Source organism: Scardinius erythrophthalmus (genome assembly GCF_964197995.2).
Source record: "Scardinius erythrophthalmus genome assembly, chromosome: 16".
Classification (NCBI taxonomy): Eukaryota; Metazoa; Chordata; class Actinopteri; order Cypriniformes; family Leuciscidae; genus Scardinius; species Scardinius erythrophthalmus.
In genome coordinates, this window is record NC_138236.1 from 21,248,992 (window position 1) to 21,266,082 (window position 17,091).

The following is a 17,091-nucleotide window of genomic DNA, read 5'->3' on the forward strand; positions in this document are numbered from 1 at the left end:
TTCATCCTTATGTCACAGATGCACATGCAACGGGATGTTTTTTTCACACCTTTACACCACGTCCTGTTCTTCATTTCTTGCCATTCTCACTTGCACACATCGCTGCTCACGTATATTAGTTTGTACTTTTGTTGTCTGGTTTTGGTTTTCTACCTTATGCGCAGAGATTTTTTTATTGTGTCAGGTTGTACTTGTCACTATTAAAGGCCAAGTGAAAGCTACAAATGAAAATGTTTGAAGGAGAATAGAGAAGAGAAATCTGGCAGAGTTCTTTTAAGCAGAAGAAAAGGGAACCGGGAAACGATGAACAGAGAGTGATAGCTAAAAACAAAGACTGGTAATCTTGACAAAATATTCAATTCTTAGACAGACAGTAGACCTATATGTCAAACACTGTTGAAGTTGCACATTGGGTTATGAGGTACCACCTGTCAATTTTTGTTTTACTTGCTTACAGCCTCAGACCTTAAAACACCAACCCACACCAACCAAAAACTTCTCACTGGTCTATTCAGGGCAACACAACACACTCTTATAAGGAAATGTCTCTTTTGAAACCAATTTTAAACCTTACTCTATTGCCCTAGTCAAATTGTTTCATAGGACTTCCATCACTTTTAAATTGTTTAAAGAATAGAAATTCTGTCATCCATAAAAAAGGTTCAAATTGAGGTCTTTAATTATGATTGGCTAAGCTGCATTCAAAGCCATTTTAAAATACTATTTAAACATACACGGTGTCTCCTATGCTATTTTAGGATGTTAGCGATGTCATTCACACAAAATTCACACAAAAATGCCCTTTCACTTTCAACTTACCCTGGAAATCCAGAGTTCTCGCGAGATCACAAGTTGCATTTGTTCAGCGAGTTTACTCTGGCGTCGAGTAATTATGCTCATTAAATATGCCCTTGTATCCGAGCTGCACCAATCACATCGGGTTATCTGATATAGGCGGGCCAGAGGTGAGCCAAACAGACGACGACAGTGCTGTGACGTCGAAGTCATTAGTAAACATTGCAAGATGGCTATGAATGAACACCAATTGTTTGAAACGGCTTTGGCCGCTAAATGAACGAGTCAGACTTGGCTTTTTATCTAAAAGAGGAACAGAAGATGCCGCTCGAATCGTTCCTTTGCAAGAAGGGCGTTTTTGCTGTTTTGCCGACCGGATACGGCAAGAGTCTAATCTACCAGTTAGCTCCGCTGATAGCTAAGCGTATGGGGCTTGTTGTGATTGGTCGTAGTGTTATCCAATTGTGTGCAGTGAGATTTTCAAATGCATGTTTGATGTCGCCCCTCGAGCTGGCCAATTTTCATTAGTCGATGCCAGACCATTAATCTTTTAGATTTAGGTCTGGATTTCCAGGCTACTTTCAACTGCTTTTGTTCCGGCAAATTTAACATGTGTAAATATTTATATGAATAATTCAACAACTAAGACATAAACTGAACAAATTACACAAACAGAAATAAAATAGAGTCCCTGAACAAAGGTGTCAATATCAAAAGTAGCAGTCATTATAAAGATGTGTCCACCAGCCATATAAGTGTTACAGAGCATTGTAACAGGTTTGCCAGTTCTTGCTGTGAGATGTTACTCCAACCTTTCACCAAGGCACAAATATGGTTACACGTGGTTTAGAACTGCGAGGACGATCAGCTGTCCTTCCTGTCTCCCTGTAGCGCACTTACATTACGGACATTGCAGTTTATTGTTCTGTTCACCTCTGCCTTCCTTCAGCGGGACTATGGCAGGATCAGGGACTCTGTCTGGGCATCTTTCTCCTGGTGTTTTTCAGAGTCAGTAGAAAGTTCTCTTTAATGTCCTATAAGTTATTGGAACGGTAACCTTAATTGTCTGTCGCCTGCAACTGTATGTCTTAAGGACTGTTCCACAGGTGCATGTGCAATAACTGTCTATGGTTAATTGAACCATCATAAAAAGACATTTTGTAAACCCTTTCCAATAAATATATCTGTAAAGCATATTTGGACTTTACAACATTATCTTTAAAGTACAGTAAAAAAAAAAGCTGTGTGTAGAGGAAGGGTGGGGTGTTGTGTTAGTTGTGTTCTGAATGTCTGAATCTGTTTCTTGCACACATTGTTTTTGAACTATGCGATATAGCTGCGTTTTGCAGTGTTCATTGTCAAACTCCAATTTTAAAAAAAAAATGCCATGATGTTCAGATGTTCTTTTATAGTCAACTTTAGGGATCGGTAAATGGTGCAAGTGTCATGATGATCTCAGAAATGTTGTGTTTTACCAAGCTGATTGCTCACTAAATAATGTGTTAGTAATTTCAAGTGATTTTGAATTGACTTTCATTACCCCCGCCAAACCAACAGGATGCTTTAAAACTCAATGGACTCACAGGAGGCCAGAGAGATGCTGCCTCACCCTGTAACTTTAACTGCTGGTGTCACTTTTGGACAGTGTCACTTTAGAAAAATTGTAAGACAATAAAAAAAAGAGTGATTTATACACTTTTTATTATCACATTTTGTAATAGGCTATTTACGTTGTTTTATTTTTGTACGGTTGATTATTTTCTCATTCAATTTTTTGAGGAGGCACTGCCTCTCAAAACAGGATTCACATGGTGTTGTTTGCTACCACTAATAACCTCTTTAGCAGAAGCAACATTTGAGTAATTAAACCTGCAGTCAGAGGAAGTCTGACCTAATTCTGCAGCTGAAATTGCGCAGCAACAAATCATGGATATCAAATGTACCCCTATAAAATGTTTGTTTCTGTGTTAAAATACTAAGTATACATGTGGTAGTATTGCCTATACATAAAATAAGTGGTTAAAACATTAATACCATTTCATATTAGGTAATGTACAATTGCAAACATGTTGCTATGATGTTACCTTAGTGGTTAAAAATAATGTGCCAGTAAACTGAAGGCTAATGATAAACATCTATTTCTGGATTGTGACATTGGTGAGTCGGTACGGTACTTTGCATGTGTGACAGTCACTGAAAAGTTAATCTCTCTGGAGGTTGTTAGATTAAGAATGAGAATAGAAACTAAAACTAGAAAATAACTTATCTTGTTTGTGCAACTCAGGGTATATTTAGCTCTTTTAAATTTTAAATCTCATTCACATATTTGACTTTTTATCAAATAAAAAATGGAAATTTGTAATATATATATATATATATATATATATATATATATATATATATATATATATATATATATATATATATATAATTCTTGTTTTCCATAAAAATATCATGTCCATATGGGTTGTTCTGATGTAAAACAAAATAATAGTGCAGCAGGTGTTGATGCCATGGTCTTGTTTCATTTAAGGAACTGAGAATACTAAGACAATAAGTAACTTTCATGACACTGCACTACATTTATAACAAGACTCTCATGTAATTGTTACTCTTGCATAACAGTATTGTCATGGTAATATCCTACAGAAATGCCACTGTTTTTTTGCTGCTCAAAGAATAATGTTTGTTTGTTTGTTTTTAGTAGTTAGGCACATGACAAAAGCTGTACCGCAAGGTTTAAGAGGTTGGGTGCAACAGCAAGACCCCTGATGAATCACGAAGGCTGGCTTTTTTTAAAAAAAATAGAGAAGTGGAAAGAGAGGGAATTGCTGAGGCTAAGGGAAATTTGCTGTTTATCGTCCTCCTTATAGGAAATGGGCTTGGTTATTAAGTATTTTATGATTCTTTCCTTTTTTTTATGACAGCTGAATGTTTCTGTAGGGAAATACAGTTTCAGACAAACTTAAAATACAATCATAGAAACAAACAAAAACATTGCCACATCGATAATTAAAAAAAAAAACTCACTTCCTCGATATACATGAGAAGATTATGCCCACCACCACATTACCACGTTCTCACCCATTTTGAGTGGTGGGATGAAGGAACTGTGGCAGTGAGTATGACCGCACAACAAACTTGTTCTCCACCTGACCTGTGATTTTAACCTCTGTCAAGTGATGTGTATATTTGCTCTGTAAGGCTCTTAAAAGGACTGTTACTATGACAAAAGTGACAACTGTAAAAAAAATAAAAATATATAGACATGTTTGAGTCTCCATGCCCGCTACACCTCTGTGGTTTCCTGTGCTGTGCGAGAAGAAAACCCAGCAGACAGGAAATATCACTTTTCTTCTTAAGCCTTTCGCCCCCTTTTCAGTGCATACGGTAAATGTGTGTTAACTCTTGAACTTCCTACAAATACTTTGCATAATATAAACTATGATTTTCTTTAGTTACATAGTTCCCACTCGAGTCAAACTCACCAAAAAAAAAAGATAAATAAAACTATTCAGCAGGGCAGATCACCATTGAGCACCCTTGATCCAAAGGACATCATTTCTCAATTCTCTACTTGTAAACATCAAAAGTTGGTATCATCTTAGTATCATGTTAAGAGAAAATGAGTGCTGATGGATCTTTTCCCCTGAAGAAAATCTAAAGTTCACTTAGAATCATATAAGGCAAGACCAAGCACAGTATAACCCAGTATTCTGTGGTCTTTCACTAGTTTCAATTTTTTATAAGGAATATTTCTTCCAAAAATGAAAAATCTTTTATTATTTCCCATTTACTTTTGTTAAAACAGTAATTTATGTTTTTTGGGTCTTCAGAAGAAAGAAAGTCATGGTTTAGAATGACATGATGGTGAGTAAATGGTCAAATATTTTTTTGGATTGATTTTTTGCTTGAAAGAAGTGTAGCCATATGCAATTGATTTAAAGGTACACTATGTAACTTTTTTTGTTCAAAATGAACATTATTTTTCATCTAAACCAGTCTGTTCCCCCAGGATATAGTTAGGTATGTTTGTAAATCACGTGATAGGGGACGGGGAGGGGGGCTAGCAATACTTCATAAAGAGAAATTGAAAGTATCTCAGTTAACTTGTCTACATATTCTTCTTTTGAAACAATTGCTGTAAAAATCAATGGTGCAATTCATACCATCCTCACAACTTTACCGTCCTCCCAAGAGCAATAATGCCTTTTTAACTGAACTATCTGAACTTTTGACTTATCTATCTTCCATGTCTCCAAATGTAATCATTCTGGGTGATTTTAACGTGCATATAGACAATGTCAGTAATGCATTTACATGTGAATTTTTATCATGTTTGGATTGCTTTGGTATTCAACAATTTAACACACTGCCCACTCACACTATAGGGACATTCTCTTGATCTTGTTTGTTGTTCTGGTATAACACCTAATTGTACTGTTTATGATCTGTCCATATCAGATCACCTGCTGGTGTCCTTTTGTGCCAAGCTTGCCGTTTTTAAGGTAAACCCGTGTCGTCCGATCACATTTCGCAATATTAAGAACATTGATGTGCCTACTCTTGCTGATGAACTTGCCATCTTCTCCAGTAAATCTGATTTCTCTACTGTTGATGTACTGGTTACATACTACAATGATGAACTGAACATGATTTTAGATGAATTCGCACCTGTAAAAACTCAAACTGTTTCATTTGTACATTCAGCTCCTTGGTTTACACCTGAACTGCGTGAACTTAAAACTAAAGGCCGTAGGTTGGCGGTTGCACGTCAGGCCTGGCCTTACTGTTCATAAAGAAATGTATGCTGAACAAGCACTGTCCACTGTCCAACATAATTGGAGTTAGCAATGGGAACTCCAGGTCCCTTTTCTTGATGGTAAACAATATTCTGCAACCCCCTGATTCTTTGCCATCTGATATATTCCACTGACTTATGTAATCGCTTTTTGCATTTTTTTTTTTGCATCTAAGGTTGAAAATGTACATCAGCAATTACTTACTGGTACGCTTCACAATGACTCCTGTCAGTCTATCACTCACACACCTCCCCACTCTGTTTTCTCTAACTTTACACTACCAACTACTTCAGAGATAGTGGGTCTGATAGGTAAATCTAAATCTTCGACTTGTCAGTTAGACCCTCTACCAACTCCTTTAGTGAAAGTTTGTTTACCAGCCCTGTCGCCATTGATTACTAAAATTGTTCATGCTTCACTTGTTTCTGGTACTGTATCTCCATATCTCAGATCTGCTATTATTACTCCCATACTTAAGAAACCAGGGGGTGATCCATTTAATTTAGATAATTTTCGTCCAATTTCAAATTTACCATTTATCTCTAAGGTAGTGGAAAAGTGTATTACAATTCAAATTCATGAACATCTTTCCAATAATAACTTGTATGAACAATTTCAATCTGGCTTTCGTCCCCACCACTGAGACTGCTCTTGTCAGAATAGCCAATGATCTACTGTTGGCAGCTGACTCTGGGCTTTTAACCATACTTGTGCTTCTAGACTTGAGCACTGCCTTTGATACTGTGTCTCTCACATAAGATACTTCTTGACAGGTTAGCTTCTATTGGTATTACTGGCACTGCTCTGTCTTGGTTTAGGTCATATCTATCTGGACGCAGTCAGCGTATTCAATTAAAGGGTTTTCGATCAAGAACATCTACAGTCACCACTGGTGTTGCCCAGGGTTCTGTCTTGGGCCCGCTTCTTTTCATTATTTATATGCTCCCTTTTGGTTATATTTTGAGGAAATATGGTGTTAATGTCCACTGTTATGCGAATGACACCCAACTTTACCTGTCTGCCAAACCCACTGGTTCTTTTCCACCACCATCTTTGTCCAGCTGTTTAGCTGAAATTAAAGATTGGCTTTCAGATAACTTCTTGAAGGTAAATGGCAACAAAACTGAGGCTTTGCTTGTTGGCACTAGATCTGTTTTGTCTAAATCTAATTGTCTTTCTTTGTACATTGACAATACTGCAATCTGTCCTTCTTCACAGGTTAAAAGTTTGGGTGTCATCATGGATAGCACACTATCCTTTGAAGCTCAAATTAATAATATCATGCAGATTGCGCATTTCTCCAGTTCTTCAGCAATTGCACTGGCTTCCAGTAAAGTATAGAGTTGAATTCAAGATCTTGCTACTTATAAGGCACTTCATAATCTTGCACCCGTGTGTGTCTCGTCATATCCGTAAATAGAGAAAAGTTGCTGCGGCTTTGAGGAGTGTATAGTGTGGGAGTGGCAGGTTAATTGTCACAACGATCGAGAAAGTTTGACATGGAGCAGCTAAATCTCGAACTTCTGGGAAATCACCTGTTTTTAAAAAACGCCAAACAGAGGAGACATGTTCGGTTCACTTAGTTTTGTCAAGGCCACAACATATAATCTCGTGGGAACATGATAATATGTTGTTGCCACCAATGCCACGATATTTGTGGGAACGTGATAATAAATCGTGGCCACGAGATCCTTTTTTTTTTAGGTACAAATATCATTATGGTGTGGCCATGCGATGTATAGGCCTGTAGCCTAGTCATGGCATCGAGATCATATGTTGAGGGAACAATATATTTTTCTCATGGCCACGACTACATATTTTGAGAGAACGACATCTATTTCTCGTAGCCACAATCTATGTTGAGGGAACCACACCGGTCAATACTGTAATCATATACAGCAGTCGGAGATGACTGATGAAATAACATTTTACATTGAATTAGGAATTTCATATAAAGTGCGGTCTCTGGCATTAAGACACGGGAGTGAAAGACACCTGAAGCGCATTTTTAAGTTAATGGGATTTTTCATTGGAAATTTGCTGGCTTAAATGAAATACTCGTGTCACAAATAAAGTCCCTTTTAAGGCAATAAACAAAAATAAATTATGAGAGACTTAAATTAACAAATAAAGTAAATTATGACCGAGGTAAAAGGAAGAGTCCGTATCGCGTGTGAAGATTCGGTTCCCACATGTTACAAAATTGGTAGCAAGCCAGGAGAAACGGATGCCGTTCCCTCAACATTAAGTCGTGGCCACGAGAAACGGATGTCGTTCGCTCAACACACGATCTCGTGCCCACGAAGCCCATATTATCTTGAAAACCGCTTCAGAGCGGTATTTGAGGTTAAGCTTATTCATCATGCATTATGTTAGGGAACTCGCGGGCCCCGAAATTGCGAGATGTCGAGGAAAATATTCCACTGTAGGCCTAAGTTAAATTAATTAGATATTAGCCTATATATAATTTGGTAGTAAAACATAAAGTGTTGCACATTTTATTGGTGCAAAGATAATGTGTAGGCTATTTTGTATATCATTTGCAACTGCTTTTTATCAAATTTATCACCACAGCTTTAAAATTGTGGTTAGGCCTACTGTTAAGTTATATAGCGACTACTGAACAAGTTTATTTTAAAATGCAAAGTATTGAAAATAAAAAAAAAGCTCTGTAAACACTTGCATTATTATACTATAAGTGAGTCCCATCAGGTAATCAGTTCTGTATGTGCACTTGCAGTCTTCACACCTACTTGAACACTTGGGCCAAATACAGGAAATACGTAAGTAGGTAGGAGACTAGATAAGTGGTCAAGTGCAAAGACCGTAAGTGTGTGTATTTGAACAGGGCAAAAGTAGCTTAAGTGCTTTTTGCATACGTGTGGTTTCAGTTGTTCCTGTATTTTTTCGTAAATTTAGTAGAATAATCCAGTTACTTATTCGTACTTATTGAAATTTAAATTGCACAACGCTGATAATCTGTGATAAACTGTGCATGGTGACAGTCAAGCACATTTGGTATAAGGCCCCAGTGCAACTTTTAAAGCACTCTCAAAGGCAGCTGAGATATAGCACCCCCAACTGAGCCAACAACAATGGTTCTCCTAACTGTACTGTCATGTTTGTCCACTTCATGGGTCCATAATTTCAAAATTCTACAGTAAAAATATCTGACATTGTCCATGATGATAGTCAAGCACACAGGATATAAAGCACCAGTGAAACGCCCCCAAATTTTAACACTCCCAAATGGGTCAACAATGTGATAACTCTTCTAAATGTATTGTCAGATTGGGTCCATCCATAGTAAACATGCAATTGCTCTTTCAAGTCAATTCAATTTAATTCATATTCATTTGTATAATGTTATCACAATACATATTTTAAAGCAGCTTTACAGAAAATGCAAGTTTCTATGTCACAAAACCACAATAGCATTTTATGAGATGACATCCGAAAGTAAATTTTAAGATAGTACACATATCATATATGCATTTAACCAAAATTATTGTGCATGTTAAAGCAATGATAAAATTATAATTTTGTATAATCCATGTTTGATGTTGTGGAGTCCTTGCAGGGGTAAGTTCCATCTATTCAAAGCTGTTGGGTCATCTGAAGTCTTCATAAGAGGCTGGATCCAAGCTGGAGCTGGCTTAATCTCTTTTGTAATAATTGTTTTAATTATTTTTTTTATTCAATTGACTTATAAATCCATTCAAATGATGTCATGAGCAATAATTAAATAATGATGTAATTATATATTTTTTACAGTCATTTTGTGTTATTATTATTTGTTATTTACCTTTCAAAATAATTTATTATTCTTTTCTGAAAATAGACAATAGAAACGGGGTCCTTAAAAAGTGTGAATAAGAGAAAAACCACATGGTCCATATTGAGCTGGTGACATACAATAATTAAAGAATACTGTAAATATATATATATGTGCCTTTATATTTTTACAGTCAATTTTCATTGATATATCAGTGTTATTTGCATTTAATTGCATTAATTTCATTTATTCTGAAATAGACCCTCCGTGGCGACCGAGAAACAGCGCCGCGAAATTTGCAGAATTGGCGCCTCACTGTGCATTGTGTAATGTGTAAAAGTTCAAAGCGTCATAAAAAAGTAATTCCACAGTAAAAAGTGCTTAAAATTTGGATTTAATTAGAGGAGCAGCACTCTATAGTCCTATAATGGGCTCATGTCACTTTTAACGCACTCCGAGGCGGGTGAGAAACAGCGCCGCGAAATGGGCAGAAAATTCAAAAGGCGTGCATTGTGTAATGTCAATTTCAAAGCATCATAAAAACTAATTCCACAATAAAACCTGCTTATAATTTGGATTTCGTTAGAGTAGTGGCTCTGCTATAATGGGATAGGCTAATGTCCACTTTAACGTAGCCTACCCTCTAAGGATGACGAGAAACTGCGCCGCGAAATGGACAGAAATTCAACAGGCGGCTCGATCATTGTGCATTGTCAAGTTCAAAGTTTAATACAAAAATAATTCTACAGTAGCTAAAAACTGCTAAAAAAAAATTGGATTTCATTAGAGTAGTATGGGCTAACGTCCACCTTAACCCAACCTCTAAGGCTGCCAAGAAACAGTGCCACGAAATGTGCAGAAAATGCAATAGGCGGCTTTTTGTGCATTGTGTAATTTGTCAAGTTCAAAGCCTCGTAAAAAAAAATATTACACAGTAAAAGCTGTTTGAAATTTGGATTTAAGTAAAAGAGTAGCTGTAGCCTACTAAGTAGGCTACTATATATGCACATCTGTCCACTTTAAAGCTCCCTCTGTGGCGGCCGAGAAACTGCACAACTATAGGACGGATGGATGCATTGTCCCATTTAAAATTAACAGTCAATTAAAAAATATCAGTTCAGTAAATTGTGCCAATATTTCATTTTCCACTAGATCAATGCTCTATTGATCCCTTTAGTCGGATTTAACGCACCCTTAAATGTGGCTGAGAAATGCAGAATTTCTTCATTCATTTCTAACAGAGCTTGGTGCCAGCAATGCCATACACACAGGGTGCTTAAAGGGATAGTTCACTTTGAAAATAAATTTTGGTATGTTTTAGCTTACCTCAAGGGCATCCAAGATGGAGGTGTCTTTTTTTCCGCAGTAGTTTCAATTTGGATATTTTTAGGTCAAACCATTCTTGTCTGTCAGTCATATAATGCAGGTCGATGGTCACTGTATCAAAACACAAGCACAGAGTCCAAATTAAAACAATTCCCCATCGTCCAAATTAAACAATTCCCCATCGTAAGTACACATTGATCGCCTAAGACACGAAACGAGCGGTTTGTGTGAGAAAATGAACAGTATTTATATCGTTTTTACCTCTTGTAACACAGCACACGTCCAAATGATCTGACGGCGCGGGCGGGTATAGATATATACATAGATGTCGCCTTGGCTACGGTTTCTTAATGAACTGCAGTAGCAAAGGCGACATCTAGTGTATACATCTATACCCGCTCGCGGGCGGGTATAGATATATACACTAGATGTCGTTTGGCTACGGTTTCGTTCCAATGAACTGCAGTAGCCAAGGCGACATCTATGTATATATCTATACCCGCCCGCGCCATCAGATCATTTGGACGTGTGCTGTTTTCAAGAGATAACAACGATATAAATACTGTTAATTTTCTCACACAAACCGCTCGTTTCGTGTCTTAGGCCATCAATATGTACTTACGATGGGGAATTGATTAATTTGGACGATGGGGAATTGTTTTAATTTGGACTCTGTGCTTGTGTTTTGATACAGTGACCATCGACCTGCATTATATGACTGACAGACAAGAACGGTTTGACCTAAAAATATCAAAATTGAAACTACTGCGGAAACAAAGACACCTACATCTTGGATGCCCTTGAGGTAAGCTAAAACATATCAAAAATTAATTTCAAAGTGAACTATCCCTTTAAGAAGCGCCGCTTCATTTAAAGGGGAGGTCCACGCGTCAATAAGTAACAAACGAATAAGGCCTAACAAACGAATAATAATTGGATTCAGCCTCGTAGATTACATTACAAAATTTTTGTTGAATCGTGATATGTTCTTAAAATCGTTCATATGCACACGAGACCCAATGTTCTTCCGCATAATGCATGCAGTTTTTTTTACCCACTAGTGGGCCAAAAGTTACATAGTGTACATTTAAAGAAAGCTTCTCAATTAATTTCTGTTTTGACATTTGGTATTCATTATTCTCACTTATTTCCATGATTTGCTGATTCATCAGTGACTTTTAAGATCCTAATGTTGTTAGCAGGCTACCTTGCGTGGTACCTACTTTTTTGTAGATACATTTTTGAATATTTAAACTAAATATAATCAAATACAACTAAAACAATGGATACAAATACTGCATAATATGTGAGGTTGCAGCTTTTATAACTGTTTGGTTTCAGGATGTGCCAGCATTTCTCTCCAAACCTCAGCAAAAAAAAAATCCGTTTTATTGGCTCTGCTGCCATCTAGTGGAGATAAGCAAGAGTTACCCTGATTTATAGCTTTAGTGTTAAAACAATAATAGGTCAAATAAATAACTCGTATTTAATGGTGTATATATATATATATATATATATATATATATATTGTTGTGTGAGATATGCAATTTATTCTGTTATGAGTAGCCTAATGCCTCATACAGGCTTATAATAGGGTATTAAGTATAAATGTGACTTTGTGTAAGAAAGGTGTTGTATAAGAAGAACACTGTATAAAGGAAATTTATAAGGTTTTTATAAGAAACCTGATTATGAAGAAAAGCACTGTAAAGAGTTTTTATAAGAAACTCTTGAATCTGGTTTATAGAAAAAACACTGAAACATGTTTTTATAAAATTGTTTTATTGGTTTATAGAAAAGACACCGAGACATGTTTTGTTTGAAATTGTTTTATTTGATTTAAGAAAGAAGAAAGACACTGTAAACCATTAGTGGAAAAATCGTTTATTGAAGTAAAATAATACTGAAATGACTGAAATGTATCCTGTGTTTTAAGCTTTTATTAAAGGAAGTAATAGGCTAGATAGAAAACATATTATGTATTAGAAAGCATATATTCAGTAAAATGAAAGAAAAAGTATTACTTGGTTGTTGTATTTTAGACCAAGAGGAGAAGACGGATGAGGGCTCGAGCTCGCAAAAGGAAAACAAAGCAAAGGAAGGCGTCTTTTATGGAAGTTGTGAAAAGACTGAAGGAGTTGACAATTGATCCAGATCTGGGATTGGATAAACTGTCTATATGTAATTGAATATGTAATGAAGGGGTGTGATGAAATGAATTATAAAAAGTACAGTGTGACATATGAGAGGTAGACGCTGTGAAGGAAGACGGCCTCTCCCTTGTTTGATGGTCCAAGCCTGACACCTGCTGACGAAGCTTGTGAACTGACAACTTTTAAACTTTATTTAGATTTTTTTGATATTATATGTAAAACAATTGTTATAGTAATAATAAACTACTAATAATTGATATAAAAAGAACCAACTTGCCACAAGTCTCTGCTTTATAAAAGAGTTGAGCTGAACTAAACCACGGAGAAGTCTTTCTTCTAAGTTGTGTGTATGGACATTTAAACGAATACGACTTACTTTACCTTAACCTGAGAATAAATAAAAAATATAGCTGCGAGCAGCGATTACGGGCCCAAGCCGGTGGCACCGCAACCCCGGTGCCTTTAGTTACCTAAAGGCACCGGGGTGGCGGTACCGCCGGCTTTGGCCCTCCATCGCTGCTCGCAGCTATATTTATATATATATATATATATATATACATACATACATACACACACATACATATATATGTGTGTGTATATATATATATATATATATATATATATATATATATATATATATATATATATATTATTGTTCAAAAGTTTGGGGTCAGTAAGATTTTTAATGTTTTTAGGAGAAGTCTCTTCTGCTCACCAAGGCTGCATTTATTGATTAAAAATACAAACAAAAACAGTAATATTGTGAAGTATTATTCCAATTTAAAACAGCTGTTTTCAATTTTTAAATATTTTACATAGTAATTCATTTCTGTGATCAAAGTTGAGTTTTCAGTATCATTACTCCAGTCTTCAGTGTCACATGATCCTTCAGAAATCATACTAATATGATGATTGATGCTCAATAAATATTCATTATTATTTTCAATGTTGAAAACAGTTGTGTACATATTTTTTTTTTCAAAATGCTTTGATGAATGTAAAGTTCAAAAGAACAGCATATATTTCAAATATATATATTTTTCACATTATAAATGTCTTTACTGTAACTGTTGATCAGTTTAACTCATCCTTCATAAATAAAAGTACTGATTTATTTTATTTATTTCCCCAAAAAATTAAATTTTAATTATTACTAACCCAAAACTTTTGAGCGGTAGTGTTTAACGTTACAAAAGCTTTAGATTTCAGATAAATGCTGTTCTTTTGAACTTTCTATTCATCAAAGACTGTACACAACTGTTTTCGACATTTAAAATAATAATGAATGTTTCTTGAGTATCAATCATCATATTAGAATAATTTCTGAAGGATCATGTGACAGTGACGACTGGAGTATGATGCTGAAAACTCAGCTTTGATCACAGGAATAAATAACAGTTTAAAATATATTAAAATAGAAAGCAGCTGTTTTAAATTGGAATAATATTTTACAATATTACTGTTTTTGTTTGTATTTTTAATCAAATAAATGCAGCCTTGGTGAGCAGAAGAAACTTCTCTGTTATGTGCGCGCCACAGACTGCACGCACGTCCGCTTAGAGTTCCGCCTTTTGCCTTCCGTCAATATTACGTTATTAGAAAAATATTTTTTTAGAGAATCGATTTTTTGACATTTGTGAATCGATTCAGAATCGTCCACGTCCGCATCGCGATGCATCTAAGAATAATTTTTTTCTCCCACCCCTAGATTTCATACAACAGGTTAATAAACAGTTACAATTAAGTCACTTACATTTTAGATGCAATGTTGACTGTTTTTGTTCTGTTTCAGCAGCGAAAATAGTTAAACAAAGATCACGGTAGAACCATCACGCATCACGTGTTTTCTCATAACTGAACAATTCAGCATTTTTAACGAATCGGTTGACTCAAAGATTGAATGATCAATCCATAAACATCTGTCTTAATCATGATCGACTCATTCGAACGAATCGTTTGAACGAATGAATCAATGACTCGCTTATTAAGATGGATGCCTGGCGACACCTAATGGCGGTTTAGTGTTGTTTAAAAGCATCATTCTTTCCCACATGTGTGTGATTTGTGTGTGCAACATTATCATTATTTTTCTTACACTATTATATTAGCGATTTAAAAGCACCCACTCGTGTCACACGTCGATTAACCGGTGGGAAAATATCCTCAGACACATACCTAATAAATGTATATTTAAATACAATATTGGCCTACCTGGTAAAAAGTTTTATAACTATTTTGATGTCCTTTTGGACACAAGAGGGCAGTATAGCCCTATGTTTGCTTTTTTGTTGAACCAAATAGCACTAAATAGCCTGTTTTAACTTTTTCATTCTTCTTGAATTGCAAAAACAGAATAAAATGGGTTTAGTTGTGATATTTGTATACTTTTATATAGAAATAAATGGTATATAATTACATTTTTAGAAGATTTTTAGTGTTTCCTTTTTGGACATTATTTAATCCCTCGCCATAGCAAAACCGTTTGAGATATTTATTATCCATTCACAATTTAGCATATTTAATGTAGTTTCATCATGTTGAAAAAGTTTGGTACGAATAAAATAAATAGTTTAAGAGGAGTGGCTAAAAATTCAGAGGCTGATTTTGCAAAAAAATTCACATTCAGACCAAAATATCTGACTTCCTGATGGCCAGAGCTATTGAATGTAAATTAGAAAGTTGTCCGGCTTGATGAGAACAATATACAAACAATTTTTTCTTTACTGTAGTTAAAACTAACCCCCCACTTTTGTCAAAAGCATGTTGAAAGTGACACACTTCCTGCTGCCAGTTGGTGGCGCTATAACTTTGACTCACAATAGTTACATCCATCTGATCGGCCTCTTACCTCGAACACACTGCTGAAGTTTCATCAAGATCAGTTAATGTATGCAGAAGTTATTCCACTTCCGTGTTTCTCTTTTCTCGCCATAAATTCGATTCCTCGCCACAGCCAAACCGTTCGAGATATCAAAAATCCGTCCGCAATTTAGCATCCTCAAAGTCTTGACTACATGCACACCGAGTTTGAAGGGGACACGGTGAATTTTCTAGGAGGAGTATTTCACATTCCACAGCAAGCGTTTTCCAAACAACCCATAATAGCCGACTTCCTGTTGGGCTGGCGTAAAACTTGACCGGGGTAAAGTTGTTCGGCCCGATGAGATCTATATGTGTACCGAGTTTCATATTAATTCATGCGAGCGTGTTTGAGATATGGATCAAGTTTTAGAACCCCGTTCAAGGGGGCGCTGTTGAGCCCCCCAGCCACGCCCGGGTACCAGCTTCAGCCCAGCCCTGATGGCCGTGGGTTCTGACCTGTGTGCAAAGTTTCAAGAGTTTTTGAGCACGTTAAGGACCCCAAAAGCCCCTGAAACCTTGATTAACAATATAAAAGCAATAGTCAAATCCCCCCCTCCCCTCACACACACACAGACACAGAGAGAGGGAGAGAAAATTCTTCAGAAAATCCACATTCAAACCAAAATATCTCTCTTCCTGTTGGTCGGAGATGGTTCATGTAAATTAGAAAGTTGTCCGTCTTGATGAGAACAATACACATACCAAGTTTTGTGATTCTAGGAAAAACTAAGCCCCCATTTTTGACTAAAGGTGGCGCTACTGAGCCATTCCACCACGCCCGTTTCTGAAACGTTGCACGTCTACGGGCTAATAAATGTGATGTGTCTGTTGAGTTTCATGCAATTTCAAGTATGTTAAGAGTCTCAAAAGCATCAAAAAATAATATTAAAGTTTGATGCGTTGCCACGGCAACAGTATCTAAGATATCAATAATCCTTTCACAGGTTTACATCTGCCGTGTGTCTACATTGTACACATAAAGTTTGAAGCAAATCGGGTAAAAATAAGACACTGATTTCAAAGCATTTTGAAAGTGATGTACTTCCTGCTGCCTGTTGGTGGCGCTATAACTTTGACTCACAATAGTCACATCCATGTGATCGGCCTCTTACAACGAACACACTGAAACAACTCAACACGCTGAAGTTTCATCAAGATCAGTTAATGTATGCAGAAGTTATAACACACTTCCTGTTTCATTTTTTCGCCATAAATTTGTTTCCTCGCCACGGCCAAACCGTTCGAGATATCAAAAATCCGTCCGCAATTTAGCATCCTCAATGTCTTGACTTCATGCACACCGAGTTTGGAGGCCAATCGATGAATTCCCTAGGAGGAGTACATTAAATTCCACAGCATGCGTTTCCAAACAACGCTA